The following is a 16006-nucleotide window of genomic DNA, read 5'->3' on the forward strand; positions in this document are numbered from 1 at the left end:
CCCTCCCTCCCTCTCCATCTCCCTCTCTTTGTGTATGTCTGTTGGTCTCTGTCTCTGTCTCTGTCTCTGTCTCTGTCTCTCTCTCTCTCTCTCTCTCTCTCTCTCTCTCTCTCTCTCTCTCTCTGTCTTTATCTCTCTCTATCTGTTGATCTATCTCTGCTTTCTCTCTCTTTCTTCTTTTTCCTAAACCTACCCTCTCCAGTTAGTGTTGGCCATTTACTCCTGGGTATAACTCCTGTCATAGAGTGTGATCTATACTCTAAGTGTCACCCTACTGAAGAAAACAGAACTCCACTCTCCTAGAAGTAATAAAATGCCATTAACTGCTCAGCTATGGGTGGAACTTTGTGCTCACCAGTCCTTGTCCAGGCTGGGTTTTTTGTCTGGCTTGAGCTCATACAGGTCTTGTGCTTGCTGTCACAATCACTGTAAGTGCATCTACCTCATTGTGTCTGAAAAACACCGCTTCCTTGCACGTATTCACTGCCTCTGGCTCATAAACTCTCTATCCCCTCCTATTCTACAGAACCCTTGAGAGTATGGATGCCCCATTTAGGGCTAAGAATTCTGCAGTATCTTATTCTCTGCACATTGTCTAGTTGTGAGTCTCTGTGTTACTTACCATCTACCACAAGAAGAAACTTCTCTGATGAGGCTGAGTGATGTACTGATCTGGGTATAGCAATAAATCTTTAGATGACATTTTTTTATTTGTGCTTTTAGCTAACTCACTAAGCACTGCTTAAATCTAAGTGGTAGAAAGACTTCTAGAAGTACATTCATGAATGAATGGACATGTAAATTAATTCCATATCTTGGCTACAGTAGGTAATATTAAGAGAAAGACAGAAGGATGGAAATAGCTCCAGCGTAACAATTTCTGTGAATACATTCCCAGAAGTATAGTTACTGACTGCATCATATGGAAATTCTACCATTTGTGTATTGGGAATCTCTATACTGTTCTTCAAAATGACTGCTAATTTAAAATCCAAAGTAGACGGTGCACTGATATCACTCATGAGATTCAATTTATAGGTACATATGATTATACATAATAAATATATATTATGTTTTATTACCTAAGTTGTCAGTTCAATTTTTCATAAAAATATATTAGGATATTTCTTGTTAACACTATTTCCTTAAACATAGTCTATCTTCATTTCAGTGTTCTGTTGATTCCCCTGATTAAACTACTCATTCGGTTTTTATTAAAGTAACTGATTTCTTGATATCCCTTTCATATGAAATAATCTGAGTCCCCCATGTGGCTAACATAAGCATCTGCTATTTTGCCGACATAAGTTTTCATAATGTAATATGGAATACATTCTTTTGCTCATTCCACGCAGTTCTTAAAGTACAAATAATGACCTGAAATAGAATTGATGCTTTTGTCAGGATTAGTCTCCATGTGAAATTTCCATTTATACTAATTGCAATGATACTAACTGGGTGGTGTTGAGCTGCCCCAATAGATAAACACTGGGAATTTAGTGTAAGCTAACACAGCACAGTTCTGTCTCACTTCAAGTGCATGTACAATATTCCTATTCCCACAGTTGAAGCCTGGGCTAGTGAGAGGTCCTGCTATATTGTAGATGTATCATGTAAAATGTGTCAGTATAGAAAATAGAAGAGAGTTGCCCACTGGTACTATAGTTTGATCCTCAGAAAATACCATTCACCTTCAAAACAGAGTAGCATGCACCACCCACAATGGCACAAGATCACAAGAGGACTAGGAAGGACAAGCTTCAATAGGACTGAGAAATAGAATTGAATCAATATCATATAGACCAGCATACAACTGTCACTTCAACCATTTGGGGTCTGAGAACATCAGTGCTCTGTGCATTAATTACACCTCCTTCCTTGATCAAAAGCCACTTCTGTGAGTGAGTCCTTTGTTCTGATCTGAGTCACTGCTCGGTTTGTATCTGTGGGCTTAAGGTAAATGATGATTAATATTCTGAAATTATTCATGATGTAACTTGGTTTGGGAAAGATTTGGGGGGAAACAAACATCAGAACAAAATGAAACCCACGTTTATTTTTAATGGGCTAAATGTAGAGTAGTGTATATCAATCATGAGGTCATTTAATGTATTCTGATAGCCACTGGTTTTATTTCAGTAGGAATCACTTCAAAAAAGATGGAGCCTGGGAACCACACAATGGTAACAGAGTTCATTATTTTGGGGCTAACTGAGGACCCCACCCTTTGTTGTATCTTCTTTGTGTTGTTCCTGGGTGTGTACCTCACCACCATATTGGGCAATGTCAGCATAATCATGTTGATCAGAAGAAGCCCTCAGCTTCACACCCCAATGTATCTCTTCCTCAGCCACTTGGCCTTTGTGGACATTGGGTACTCCATCTCAGTCACACCTGTTGTGATTGTGAGTTTCCTGAGAGAGAGAACTGCCATCCCTGTGGCTGGCTGTATAGTCCAGCTTGGCTCTGATGTGGTCTTTGGGTCTGCTGAGTGCTTCCTGCTGGCTGCCATGGCCTATGATCGCTATGTGGCCATCTTCTCAGCCCTGCTCTACTCCACTCTCATGTCTCCCAAGGTCTGCCTCATCTTATTGGTTATTTCCTACATGGGTGGATGTGTGAATTCTTCATTGTGTACTAGCTGTTTATTGAGCCTGACTTTTTGTGGACCAAATAAAGTCAACCATTTCTTCTGTGACCTCCCACCACTGGTGGAGCTGTCCTGTACCCATGTTTATGTTGCTGAAATGTCTCCTGCCATCTCAGCAGGCTCCATCATCGTCATCACCCTGTTCGTAATCATTATTTCCTATGTCTATATCCTTCACTCCATCCTCAGGATGTGCTCTACTGAGGGCAGGCATAAGGCCTTCTCCACCTGCACCTCCCACCTTACTGCAGTCACCTTGTTTTATGGGACAGTTACATTTGTTTATGTCATACCAAAGTCAAGCCACTCACCCAACCAAATTAAAGTTGTGTCTGTGTTCTACACAGTGGTGATCCTCCATGCTGAATCCCTTGACCTACAGTCTGAGGAACAAGGAGGTAAAAGAGGCCATGAGGAAATTGATGATAAGAACACATTCCTCATTTTGAATGAAATTCAATATGAATCCAGAAATTATTAAACAACCTTTTAGAGAACATATGTGGTAAATATATTATATATTTATTATATAATACCAATTAACCTCATTTGTATGTGTTGTTCTTATGTATACAAAAGCACATATGTGTACAGGTGAATGTGCCAATGTGTGCACATATAGCTAGAAGACAGAGAGCAATCGCTATTGTCATTTCTCAGTGTATCATCCATCTTGATTTTTTTTTTGACATACTCTCTGTGGCCTAAAACTTGCCAACTAGGCTAGGCTGATTCACCTTTGTGTCTTTCTCTCTATATCTCCCTCTGTAATTACAAACATGCACTATTCTGCCTAAATTTATATGGACTCTGGTGATCCAACTCAGATGTTTGTAAGACAAGCACTGTACTGACTGAGCTACCTCTCCATCTGTATTAGTTTATCTTTATGTTCGCATACATTTTATGTGCTACTAATATCTGTAATTTATCACTGTCTGTTTATCACACAATAAAATTGTAATTTTTCTCATGTCTTCTAGGGTTCAACTTAAATCTGTTCATTTTGAGATTAATGTACTTTTTCCTCCCCTCCACAAATATTTACTGGAGTCTGTGATTTCAGGCTTTTTTTAATTAAGTAATATACAGACAGATAGATAGATAGATAGATAGATAGATAGATAGATAGATAGATAGATAGATACATATATACATACATGCATACATACATGCATGTGTAGATAATACATACATACATACATATCTTATAAATTTCCATCTTGGAAGTACTATGTGCTCCATGGGCAGGCAATTAATAACAATGTTTTTTTTTATCCTTTGTCTGACATTTAAGGTATCTCTTCTTCAGTAACAACATAGTAGCTTAAAATAATGAAGCTCTGTAATGCATACATATCAAGGGGATTAAAGTAAAGTAATTTTGAAATTTTCTATATCTTCATTAATTCTGTCATTTTTCCTTTTTTGATAAGCTCTTGAAATGTGTTTTAAAATAATATCTGTGGAACTTTCATCCAGTTCTATATTTTGAAGCCTCATTACTTTTGTAAAGTTGGGCGGTTTACTGAAGGTTTATACTACCTTCTGGCTGTCATGGCCTCTGATCACTATGTGGCAATCTGCTTGTCCCTGCTCTTCTAAATGCACATGTGTCCTAAATCCATTATCTAACTTAAGCTCCTTATCTCCCTGTGTTGGGGGATGTGTGAACATTTGAAATTATACTAGTTGATCTGGGGTCTGTCCTCTACAAACCAAAAGAAATAGACCACTTTTTCTGTGATGCTCTTCCTTTATTGAATCTTTCCCACTCAGACATCTTTCATTGGGGTTATACCCTTCATCTCTTCTGGCTCCATTGAGTTGAGTGTTGATTATGGCTGTGTCTTCTATATCCTCAGCAGCAGCCAGAAGATGTGACCCATCCAAGACTTCCTCCATCTGCACCTTCTGTTCACTACAGTCCCTCTGTTCTATGGGTCCATCACATTCATTTACATGGTGTTCAAGTCCATTTACTCCACTGACCAGAACTAAATGACGTCCATCCTCCACACAGTTGAAACCCATGTTGAAGTTGCCCATCTACAGTCTGAAGAGGTCAATTGTCAGAATATATTCTTAGGATCTACTCTATTTCAAAATGAATTGTAAAGGTTTCATATAGTAGTAGCCATTTCAAATCTACTGTACACTCTTTGCCTGCTTGTTTAATCTTTAAAATATAATATATACTTTTCAAGTTATGAATTTATACATGCTAAGCAAGAACTCTACCACGAGTTAAAGCCCCAGTCTTCCATGTCTTTATTCTAATTCTTACTTTTAAGCACTTCTAAACCAATTAAGTGGAAGCTTGAGACCTGTTATAACAATGGACCTCCAAGTTCCTTTCTTGCCACCTGTGATCTTTCTAGCATTTACTTATCTGTTTATTTACGTTAAAGTTCAGACTGTGATTACTATTTAAAAAATTAATTAAAATAATATAAAATAGAATAAAAGACACCATGCTGGACTCCTACTGTATTAATTACTGTCTCCCCTTTGGCCACAGATTATTTACTTGCAAGTTAATATTAGTAATACAGCCATTTCATGGTCTTGTAACAAAGAGATGAGTTGATAGATGTATCATGCTCAGAATAAGTCCTGGCACAGTGTAAGTACAAATTATCATTTACTGAATAAACAAAGTGATTGCCATCTACGGTTTAATAATAGTGATTATTTCTGCTATTGTTTAACAGATCTCAAGGAAAGCACAGATAGTCCAGACCTCAAGACAAGACTATTACCCTCACCAGCTGAAAATCCATTAGTTTTGTTAAGTTACACTGTGATTCTTCCATTAGAGAGGTTAAAAAACAATAGCAACTCCATTTCATCACCCTATATGACTCAGTGGTTAGGCCAGGTACCACATTGAAAATGAACCCATCATTGAAAAATAGGCTACCCTAAGGGACTGAGAATAGAAAATAACCAGAGATATGAGAGTCACAGTTTCAAATTCCATAGCCCCAGAGTGAAGGAAGGCCAGGGAGAAGACAGAGAGCAGGAAAGGGTAGACACTGACAAGCCCAAAAATATAGAGGGAAGAATACAGGTGGCAGGTTTAGATTGGGAAGAAACATGTATAAATATAGCCTAACTCTCAAAAGCCCACAGCAGATATCATCAACTCAGGGTCACCTTAGAGCTCAGTACCACTGAGACTACAGCTCGAAGGTGGATCAGCATCTGCTGCTTATTGCCATAGAGCCTGGTAACACTGCTGTTTCAATAGTACTCTGGGATACCCACAACTGCACTGCTGCATAAGGATAATTAAGACATAAGAGATCTTGAAAGCATGAAAACATGTCCCCTGAATATTCCAATCCCAATTCTGTGATGGCTTATAAATCCCCAATTCATGTGGAAGACATTCCTAGCTATGATATTAGCCACCCCAGGGGCTTATGATCTCAGAGTGTGGGAGAACCTGTCCAGTCTATATACTACAAATCTGTTTGTGGCCAGCAGAGGTCTCTGGTACCAAAGAAAGTTAGCAAAGTGAAGACAGCTTGGTAGGACCTCAGACACCTATTCAAGGCAGCCTCTGGAGCTCATAAACAGTAGGAAAGTCAAGAGCCTAGAATCAGCCACCAGGCACTTCACAAACATTTTCCAGCATTTGAGAGCCCAAAAACTGCAAAAACACTGCATCCTGTAGTGGGGTCAGTCTGATGTTGCTTGTATCCTAATGCTAAAACTGGTTCCTCAAGATGTGGTTGTCCCCAGTGAATAGATGCTCACATAGTCAAGTGATACCTTGTGAATCTTCTCCCCAATTTAACTGGTCAATAAAAGTCTAGAGCCTGTGATTGGACAGTGGAGGAAGTAAGGCAGGACTGGAGTTCGAGAGGAAGTTGCAGGTAGAGAGAGAAAGGAGGATGGACAGAGAGGAGAAAGCCTCCATGGACCATAACTATGTGGCCAGGAGAAAGAGTAACATGGGGCTTTATAGCTGGGGAATGAGTTAGAATAGCCCTAAGTCTGCCCAGTCTAGGCATTTTGCTTATAAATAAAATAGCTGGACTTCATGTCTTTTGAGCAGGCTTATTAGAACACCAATTCTAATTTTCCTCATTTTTAATTTATTTTTATTTATGTGAGCACCTGTGTAAATGCACTCACATATGCAGGTAGCTGCAGAGGCCAGAAATGGTTATTTGGATCTCTTGGAGTTGCAGTTATAGGCAATTGTGGTCTGCCCTCTGGGTACCAGGAATGAAACTTGGGTCCTCTGCCAGAGCAGCATGAGCTTCTTAGGTTTATTACTCCTTTTTGCTTCTTACCACTCTTTTAGCAGCATTTATACTTCATTTCGTTTTTGAACTTTATATTTTTGTGCCATTTCCCTTCATAAAGTTATTTTTTAATATATTTTATTACGTATTTTCCTCAATTACATTTCCAATGCTATCCCAAAAGTCCCCCATACCCTCCCCCTTCTCCCCCATTTCCCTACCCACCCGTTCCCTTTTTTTTTTTTTTTTTTTTTTTTTTTTTGGCCCTGGCGTTCCCCTGTACTGGGGCATATAAAGTTTGTGTGTCCAATGGGTCTCTCTTTCCAGTGATGGCCGACTAGGCCATCTTTTGATACATATGCAGCTAGAGTCAAGAGCTCCGGAGTACTGGTTAGTTCATAATGTTGTACCACCTATAGGGTTGCAGGTCCCCATAAAGTTATTTTGAACTAGGTTTTTTAACATAGGGTAATTTACTTTCTTTCCTAATTTTTGTTTTGTTATATTTTGTTTTGTTTTGTTTGCCACTGTTTCCTTTCTTCCCCCACCACAGATTTTAGTCCTATTTTGACGTTACTTTGTTTTCTTTTAAATGCATCTTTTTATTTCTTTCATTTATACTCTTACTTTTCTCTGATATGAGTTCTGAGGGGTTTTTCTTTTTTTTTTTTTTTCACTGTTTTTTTTTTTTACATATTTTCCTCAATTACATTTCCAATGCTATCCCAAAAGTCCCCCATACCGCCCCCCACTTCCCTACCCTCCCATTCCCATTCTTTTGGCCCTGGCATTCCCCTATATTGGGGCATATAAAGTTTGCAAGTCCAATGGGCCTCTCTTTCCAGTGATGGCCGACTAGGCCATCTTTCGATACATATGCAGCTAGAGACAAGAGCTCCGGGGTACTGGTTAGTTCATCATGTTGTTCCAACTATAGGGTTGCAGATCCCTTTAGCTCCTTGGGTACTTTCTCTAGCTTCTCCATTGGGAGCCCTGTGATCCATCCAATAGCTGACTGTGAGCATCCACTCCTGTGTTTGCTAGGCCCCTGCATAGTCTCACAAGAGACAGCTATCTTTGGGTCCTTTCAGCAAAATCTTGCTAGTGTATGCAATGGTGTCAGCGTTTAGAAGCTGATTATGGGATGGATCCCTGGATACGGCAGTCTCTAGATGGTCCATCCTTTCATCACAGCTCCGAACTTTGTCTCTGTAACTCCTTCCCTGGGTGTTTTGTTCCCAATTCTAAGAAGGGGCACAGTGTCCACATTTTGGTCTTCATTCTTCTTGAGTTTCATGCGTTTAGCAAATTGTATCTTATATCTTGGGTATCCTAAGTTTTGGGCTAATATCCACTTATCAGTGAATACATATTGTGTGAGTTCCTTTGTGATTGTGTTACCTCACTCAAGATGATGACCTCCAGGTCCATCCATTTGGCTAGGAATTTCATAAATTCATTCTTTTTAATAGCTGAGTAGTACTCCATTGTGTAAATGTACCATAATTTCTGTATCCATTCCTCTGTTGAGGGACATCTGGGTTCTTTCCAGCTTCTGGCTATTATAAATAGGGCTGCTATGAACATAGTGGAGCATGTGTCCTTCTTACCGGTTGGGACATCTTCTGGATATATGCCCAGAAGAGGTATTGCTGGATCCTCCGGTAGTACTATGTCCAATTTTCTGAGGAACCGCCAGACTGATTTCCAGAGTGGTTGTACAAGCTTGCAATCCCACCAACAATGGAGAAGTGTTCCTCTTTCTCCACATCCTCGCCAGCATCTGCTGTCACCTGAATTTTTGATCTTAGCCATTCTGACTGGTGTGAGGTGGAATCTCAGGGTTGTTTTGATTTGCATTTCCCTGATGATTAAGGATGTTGAACATTTTTTCAGGTGCTTCTCTGCCATTCGGTATTCCTCAGGTGAGAATTCTTTGTTCAGTTCTGAGCCCCATTTTTTAATGGGGTTATTTGACTTTCTGGAGTCCACCTTCTTGAGTTCTTTATATATATTGGATATTAGTCCCTTGTCTGATTTAGGATAGGTGAAGATCCTTTCCCAATCTGTTGGTGGTTTTTTTGTCTTATTGATGGTGTCTTTAGCCTTGCAGAAGCTTTGTAGTTTCATGAGGTCCCATTTGTCAATTCTCGATCTTACAGCACAAGCCATTACTGTTCTATTCAGGAATTTTTCCCCTGTGCCCATATCTTCAAGGCTTTTCCCCACTTTCTCCTCTATAAGTTTCAGTGTCTCTGGTTTTATGTGAAGTTCCTTGATCCACTTAGACTTGACCTTAGTACAAGGAGATAGGAATGGATCGATTCGCATTCTTCTACATGTTAACAACCAGTTGTGCCAGCACCATTTGTTGAAAATGCTGTCTTTCTTCCACTGGATGTTTTTAGCTCCCTTGTCGAAGATCAAGTGACCGTAGGTGTGTGGGTTCATTTCTGGGTCTTCAATTCTATTCCATTGGTCTATTTGTCTGTCACTATACCAGTACCATGCAGTTTTTATCACAATTGCTCTGTAGTAGAGCTTTAGGTCCGGCATGGTGATTCCACCAGAGGTTCTTTTATCCTTGAGAAGAGTTTTTGCTATCCTAGGTTGTTTGTTATTCCAGATGAATTTGCAGATTGCACTTTCTAATTCGTTGAAGAATTGATTTGGAATTTTGATGGGGATTGCATTGAATCTGTAGATTGCTTTTGGCAAGATAGCCATTTTTACAATGTTGATCCTGCCAATCCATGAGCATGGGAGATTTTTCCATCTTCTGAGATCTTCTATAATTTCTTTCTTCAGAGACTTGAAGTTTTTATTATACAGATCTTTCACTTCCTTAGTTAGAGTCACGCCAAGATATTTTATATTATTTGTGACTATTGAGAAGGGTGTTGTTTCCCTAATTTCTTTCTCAGCCTGTTTATTCTTTGTGTAGAGAAAGGCCATTGATTTGTTTGAGTTAATTTTATATCCAGCTACTTCACCGAAGCTGTTTATCAGGCTTAGGAGTTCTCTGGTGGAATTTTTAGGGTCACTTATATATACTATCATATCATCTGCAAAGAGTGATATTTTGACTTCATCTTTTCCAATTTGTATCCCTTTGATCTCCTTTTGTTGTCGAATTGCTCTGGCTAGGACTTCAAGTACAATGTTGAATAGGTATGGAGAAAGTGGACAGCCTTGTCTAGTCCCTGATTTTAGAGGGATTGCTTCAAGCTTCTCACCATTTACTTTGATGTTGGCTACTGGTTTGCTGTAGATTGCTTTTATCATGTTTAGGTATGGGCCTTGAATTCCTGATCTTTCCAAGACTTTTATCATGAATGGGTGTTGGATCTTGTCAAATGCTTTTTCCGCATCTAACGAGATGACCATGTGGTTTTTGTCTTTGAGTTTGTTTATATACTGGATTACGTTGATGGATTTCCGTATATTGAACCATCCCTGCATCCCTGGGATGAAACCTACTTGGTCAGGATGGATGATTGTTTTGATGTGTTCTTGGATTCGGTTAGCAAGAACTTTATTGAGGATTTTTGCATCAATATTCATAAGGGATATTGGTCTGAAGTTTTCTATCTTTGTTGGGTCTTTTTGTGGTTTAGGTATCAGAGTAATTGTGGCTTCATAGAATGAGTTGGGTAGCGTACCTTCTGTTTCTATTTTGTGGAATAGTTTGTGAAGAACTGGGATTAGATCTTCTTTGAAGGTCTGATAGAACTCTGCACTAAACCCATCTGGTCCTGGGCTTTTTTTGGTTGGGAGACTATTAATGACTGCTTCTATTTCTTTGGGGGATATAGGGTTGTTTAGATCATTAACCTGATCTTGGTTCAACTTTGGTACCTGGTATCTGTCTAGGAACTTCTCCATTTCATCCAGGTTCTCCAGTTTTGTTGAGTATAGCCTTTGGTAGAAGGATCTGATGGTGTTTTGGATGTCTTCAGGATCTGTTGTTATGTCTCCTTTTTCATTTCTGATTTTGTTAATTAGAATACTTTCCCTGTGCCCTCTAGTTAGTCTGGCTAAGGGTTTATCTATCTTGTTGATTTTCTCAAAGAACCAGCTCCTTGATTGGTTGATTCTTTGAATAGTTCTTCTTGTTTCCACTTGATTGATTTCGCCCCTGAGTTTGATTATTTCCTGCCGTCTACTCCTCTTGGGTGAATTTGCTTCCTTTTGTTCTAGTGCTTTTAGGTGTGTTGTCAAGCTGCTAATGTGTGCTCTTTCTAGTTTCTTTTTGGAGGCACTCAGAGCTATGAGTTTTCCTCTTAGAAATGCTTTCATTGCGTCCCATAAGTTTGGGTATGTTGTGGCTTCATTTTCATTGAACTCTAAAAAGTCCTTGATTTCTTTCTTTATTCCTTCCTTGACCAAGGTATCATTGAGAAGAGTGTTGTTCAGTTTCCACGTGAATGTTGGCTTTCTATTATTTATTTTGTTATTGATGATCAGCCTTAGTCCATGGTGATCTGATAGGATGCATGGGACAATTTCAATGTTTTTGTATCTGTTGAGTCCTGTTTTGTGCCCAATTACGTGGTCAATTTTGGAGAAGGTACCATGAGGTGCTGAGAAGAAGGTGTATCCTTTTGTTTTAGGGTAAAATGTTCTGTAGATATCTGCCAGATCCATTTGATCCATAACTTCTGTTAGTTTCACTGTGTCCCTGTTTAGTTTCTGTTTCCATGATCTGTCCATTGGTGAAAGTGGTGTGTTGAAGTCTCCCACTATTATTGTATGAGGTGCAATGTGTGCTTTGAGATTTACTAAAGTTTCTTTAATGAATGAGGCTGCCTTTGTATTTGGAGCATAGATATTCAGGATTGATAGTTCCTCTTGGAGGATTTTACCTTTGATGAGTATGAAGTGCCCCTCCCTGTCTTTTTTGATGACTTTGGGTTGGAAGTCAATCTTATCTGATATTAGAATGGCTACTCCAGCTTGTTTCTTCAGACCATTTGCTTGGAAAATTGTTTTCCAGCCTTTCATTCTGAGGTAGTGTCTATCTTTTTCTCTGAGATGAGTTTCTTGTAAGCAGCAAAATGTTGGGTCTTGATTGTGTAGCCAGTTTGTTAGTCTATGTCTTTTTATCGGGGAGTTGAGTCCATTGATATTAAGAGATATTAAGGAAAAGTAATTGTTGTTTCCTGTTATTTTTGTTGTTAAAGTTGGCATTCTGTTCTTGTGGCTGTCTTCTTTTCGGTTTGTTGAGGGATTACCTTCTTGTTGTTTCTAGGGCGTGGTTCCTGTCCTTGTATTGGTTTTTTTCTGTTATTATCCTTTGAAGGGCTGGATTCGTGGAGAGATAATGTGTGAATTTGGTTTTGTCGTGGAATACTTTGGTTTCTCCATCTATGGTAATTGAGAGTTTGGCTGGGTATAGTAGCCTGGGCTGAAATTTGTGTTCTTTTAATGTCTGTATAACATCTGTCCAGGATCTTCTGGCTTTCATAGTCTCTGGTGAAAAATCTGGTGTAATTATGATAGGCTTGCCTTTATATGTTACTTGGCCTTTTTCTCTTACTGCTTTTAGTATTCTATCTTTATTTAGTGCATTTGTTGTTCTGATTATTATGTGTCGGGAGGTATTTCTTTTCTGGTCCAGCCTATTTGGAGTTCTGTAGGCTTCTTGTATGTTCATGGGCATCTCTTTCTTTAGATTTGGGAAGTTTTCTTCTATAATTTTGTTGAAGATGTTTGCTGGTCCTTTGAGTTGAAAATCTTCATTTTCATCCACTCCTATTATCCGTAGGTTTGGTCTTCTCATTGTGTCCTGTATTTCTTGGATGTTTTGAGTTAGGATCTTTTTGCATTTTCCATTTTCCTTGATTGTTGTGCCGATGTTCTCTATGGAATCTTCTGCACCTGAGATTCTCTCTTCCATCTCTTGTATTCTGTTGCTGATGCTCGTATCTATGGTTCCAGATTTCTTTCCTAGGGTTTCTATCTCCAGTGTTGCCTCATTTTGGGTTTTCTTTATTGTGTCTACTTCCCTTTTTAGGTCTAGTATAGTTTTGTTCATTTCCATCATCTGATTGGATGTGTTTTCCTGTTTCTCTTTAAGGACTTCTACCAGTTTGGTTGTGTTTTCCTGTTTTTCTTTAAGGACTTGTAACTCTTTAGCCATGTTCTCCTGTAGTTCTTTAAAGTCCTTCTTGATGTCCTCTACCATCATCATGAGATATGCTTTTAAATCCAGGTCTAGTTTTTCAGGTGTGTTGGGGTGCCCTGGACTGGGCGAAGTGGGAGTGCTGGGTCCTGATGATGGTGAGTGGTCTTGGTTTCTGTTAGTAAGATTCTTACCTTTACCTCTCGCCATCTGGTAATCTCTGGAGTTGTTATAGTTGTCTCTGTTCAGAGGTTGTTCTTCTGGTGATTCTGAGTATCCTCTGTCAGCAGACCTGGGAGACAGGCTCTCTCCTCTGAGTTTCAGTGGTTAGAGCACTCCCTGCTGACAAGCTTTCCTCTTAAAGGGAAGGTGTACAGCTATCTGGCGTTTGGACCTCCTCCTGGCCGAAGAAGAAGGCGGAAAACAGGACCTTTCCCAGATGCTGTGTTGCTTTGGCAGGTCACAGAAGCTGTAGGCTTCTGTGGTGCACACTCTCAGCTGTGCAGACTAAGTTCCTAAGTTCAGTGGAGTCCTGGATCCAAGATGTGCTCCCTGCTCCTGAGGCAGAGGGCTCCTGTGCAGGGCTGACCACTGTCTTCCAACTAGGAGGGTGCCGGATGTCTGTGGCCCCAAAAGGGTGCTGCCTCAGCGGCTCTGTGGCTCCCGCCTGTCCCAGAAGCTGTCTGCCTCTGTGGTCCTCACTCTAACCTGTACAGACTAAGTTCGGCGGAGTCCCGGAGCCAAGATGGCGCTCCCTGCAGGGCAGGTCACTGTCCTCCGACTGGGAGGGTGCCGGATGTCTGCGGCCCCAAAAGGGTGCTGCCTCAGCGGCTCTGTGGCTCCCGCCTGTCCCAGAAGCTGTCTGCCTCTGTGGTCCTCACTCTGACCTGTACAGACTAAGTTCGGCGGATGGCGCTCCCTGCAGGGCAGGTAACTGTCCTCCAGCTGGGAGGGTGCCGGAAGTCTGCGGCCCCAAAAGGGTGCTGCATCAGCGGCTCTGTGGCTCCTGCCTGTCCCAGAAGCTGTCTGCCTCTGTGGTCCTCACTCTAACCTGTACAGACTAAGTTGGGCGGAGTCCCGGAGCCAAGATGGCACTCCCTGCAGGGCAGGTCACTGTCCTCGGACTGGGAGGGTGCCGGATGTCTGCGGCCCCAAAAGGGTGCTGCCTCAGCGGCTCTGTGGCTCCCGCCTGTCCCAGAAGCTGTCTGCCTCTGTGGTCCTCACTCTAACCTGTACAGACTAAGTTCGGGGGAGTCCCGGAGCCAAGATGGCACTCTCTGCAGGGCAGGTCACTGTCCTCTGGCTCGGGGTTTTTCATTATTGGAAATTTTTCTTGTTCTTTTCACTAATATCTTGCTCTTTTCTCCTTTATTGAAGTTTCCATTTCCCCTTTCTTTGTTTAACCCTATTTCCTCTCTATCTCCCCACTTTTCCAGCCCCCTTCATCTGTCTCCTTCATTTATTATTTCCCCCAATGTCATAAATAATTTTTAACTTCATAGCAGGCTTTACAGTGGTTTGTCATTTCCTGTTTTATGGTGATTGGTGCTGACTTAGCAGGTTGTATCCATTTTAGGTGTATTTCTTTGTCTTGAAAGGTATGATGTTACTGTTTCGGGGTTTATTTTCTTCTCTCAAAGTGCTATTGAGCATGGATCCTTTAAGAGTATACCACTCAGAAAGAAGATCCTCTCAAAACTTTTTTAATCATAAGATGCACAAATTGTAGCACAGGAACACAAGAGACAGGGATCAGCAAGGTAGCATGATTGCTCTAAGAGAGCTTATCTCTTCAACCACTAAACTTGAAGATACTAAAATAAAAAAAATGCTGAAGACTTTAAAAAGTTTACTGGGTTAAAAAAATGATTAATGACTTAGATAGAGGAGTATGCTAATAAGCAAATGAATCCAGCCCCAGATCTTTTTTTTAATATTTTTATTACATATTTTCCTCAATTACATTTCCAATGCTATCCCAAAAGTCCCCCATATCCTCCCCCCACACACACTTCCCTACCCACCCATTCCCATTTTTTTGGCCCTGGCGTTCCCCTGTACTGGGGCATATAAAGTTTGTGTGTCCAATGGGCCTCTTTTTCCAGTGATGGCCGACTAGGCCATCTTTTGATACATAGGCAGCTAGAGTCAAGAGCTCCGGGGCACTGGTTAGTTCAGAACATTGTTCCACCTATAGGGTTGCAGATCCCTTTAGCTCCTTGGGTACTTTCTCTAGCTCCTCCATTGGGAGCTCTGTGATCCATCTAATAGCTGACAGTGAGCATCCACTTCTGTGTTTTCTAGGCCCCGCCAGCCCCAGATCTTGACAGAAAACTCAGTAACAGAAGAAAAATGAATGAGAACACTGGCGCTGTAGATAAAAAAGTTATCAACCTGACAGAAAACTTCAACAAAGCTGATCTCCATGGCCTGTGCTACTACTGAAGACCACACGGATGTCCATGGTCTGTCCTATAGCCTGAAGCCATGTTGTTTACGGGCTGTCCTATAGCCTGAAGCCATGTTGTTTATGGGCTGTCCTGCTACTGGGGTCTATAATGATCTGAGTGGCATGCACTGCCACCTAAAGCCATGGTGATGTCCATGTTGCCACAGAGGGAAATGTCTGGGCCCTTGCTCCTACAGCGGCTGGGTCTGTGTTGATGTTCATGGCCCATGTTGCCATCAAATGTCAAGTGGATGTCTGTGTTTTATGCTGCAGCTGAAATCCATGTTGATGTCCCTGACCCCAGCTGAATTAGAGGGCTTATCCATGGCCTGGACCTACTGCGACTGAGAGCCCTGTTCATTGTCTGTGCTCACACCAGAAACCATGTGGAAGCCCATCGTCCATGCTTCCATGATCTGTGATAAGCAAATAAGCTACCTTCCCAGTGACATCGATGATGGTAGGTGCATAATTGAGAAAAGGGAACATGGAAGACTCCAGTGGCAATGCCTACCTCTACCCCA

The 16006-nt window shown here is 40.9% G+C and overlaps 1 pseudogene; it reads left to right on the forward strand.

Annotated features, from left to right (window-relative positions):
• Positions 1-2159: 2159 nt before the first annotated feature.
• On the forward strand, positions 2160-3099 carry LOC110299298 (olfactory receptor 5P4-like; annotated as a pseudogene).
• The last annotated feature ends 12907 nt before the right edge of the window (positions 3100-16006 follow it).

This window comes from Mus caroli, unplaced genomic scaffold, assembly GCF_978045245.1.
Source record: "Mus caroli unplaced genomic scaffold, Mus_caroli_1 scaffold_8, whole genome shotgun sequence".
In the NCBI taxonomy this organism is placed as follows: domain Eukaryota; kingdom Metazoa; phylum Chordata; class Mammalia; order Rodentia; family Muridae; genus Mus; species Mus caroli.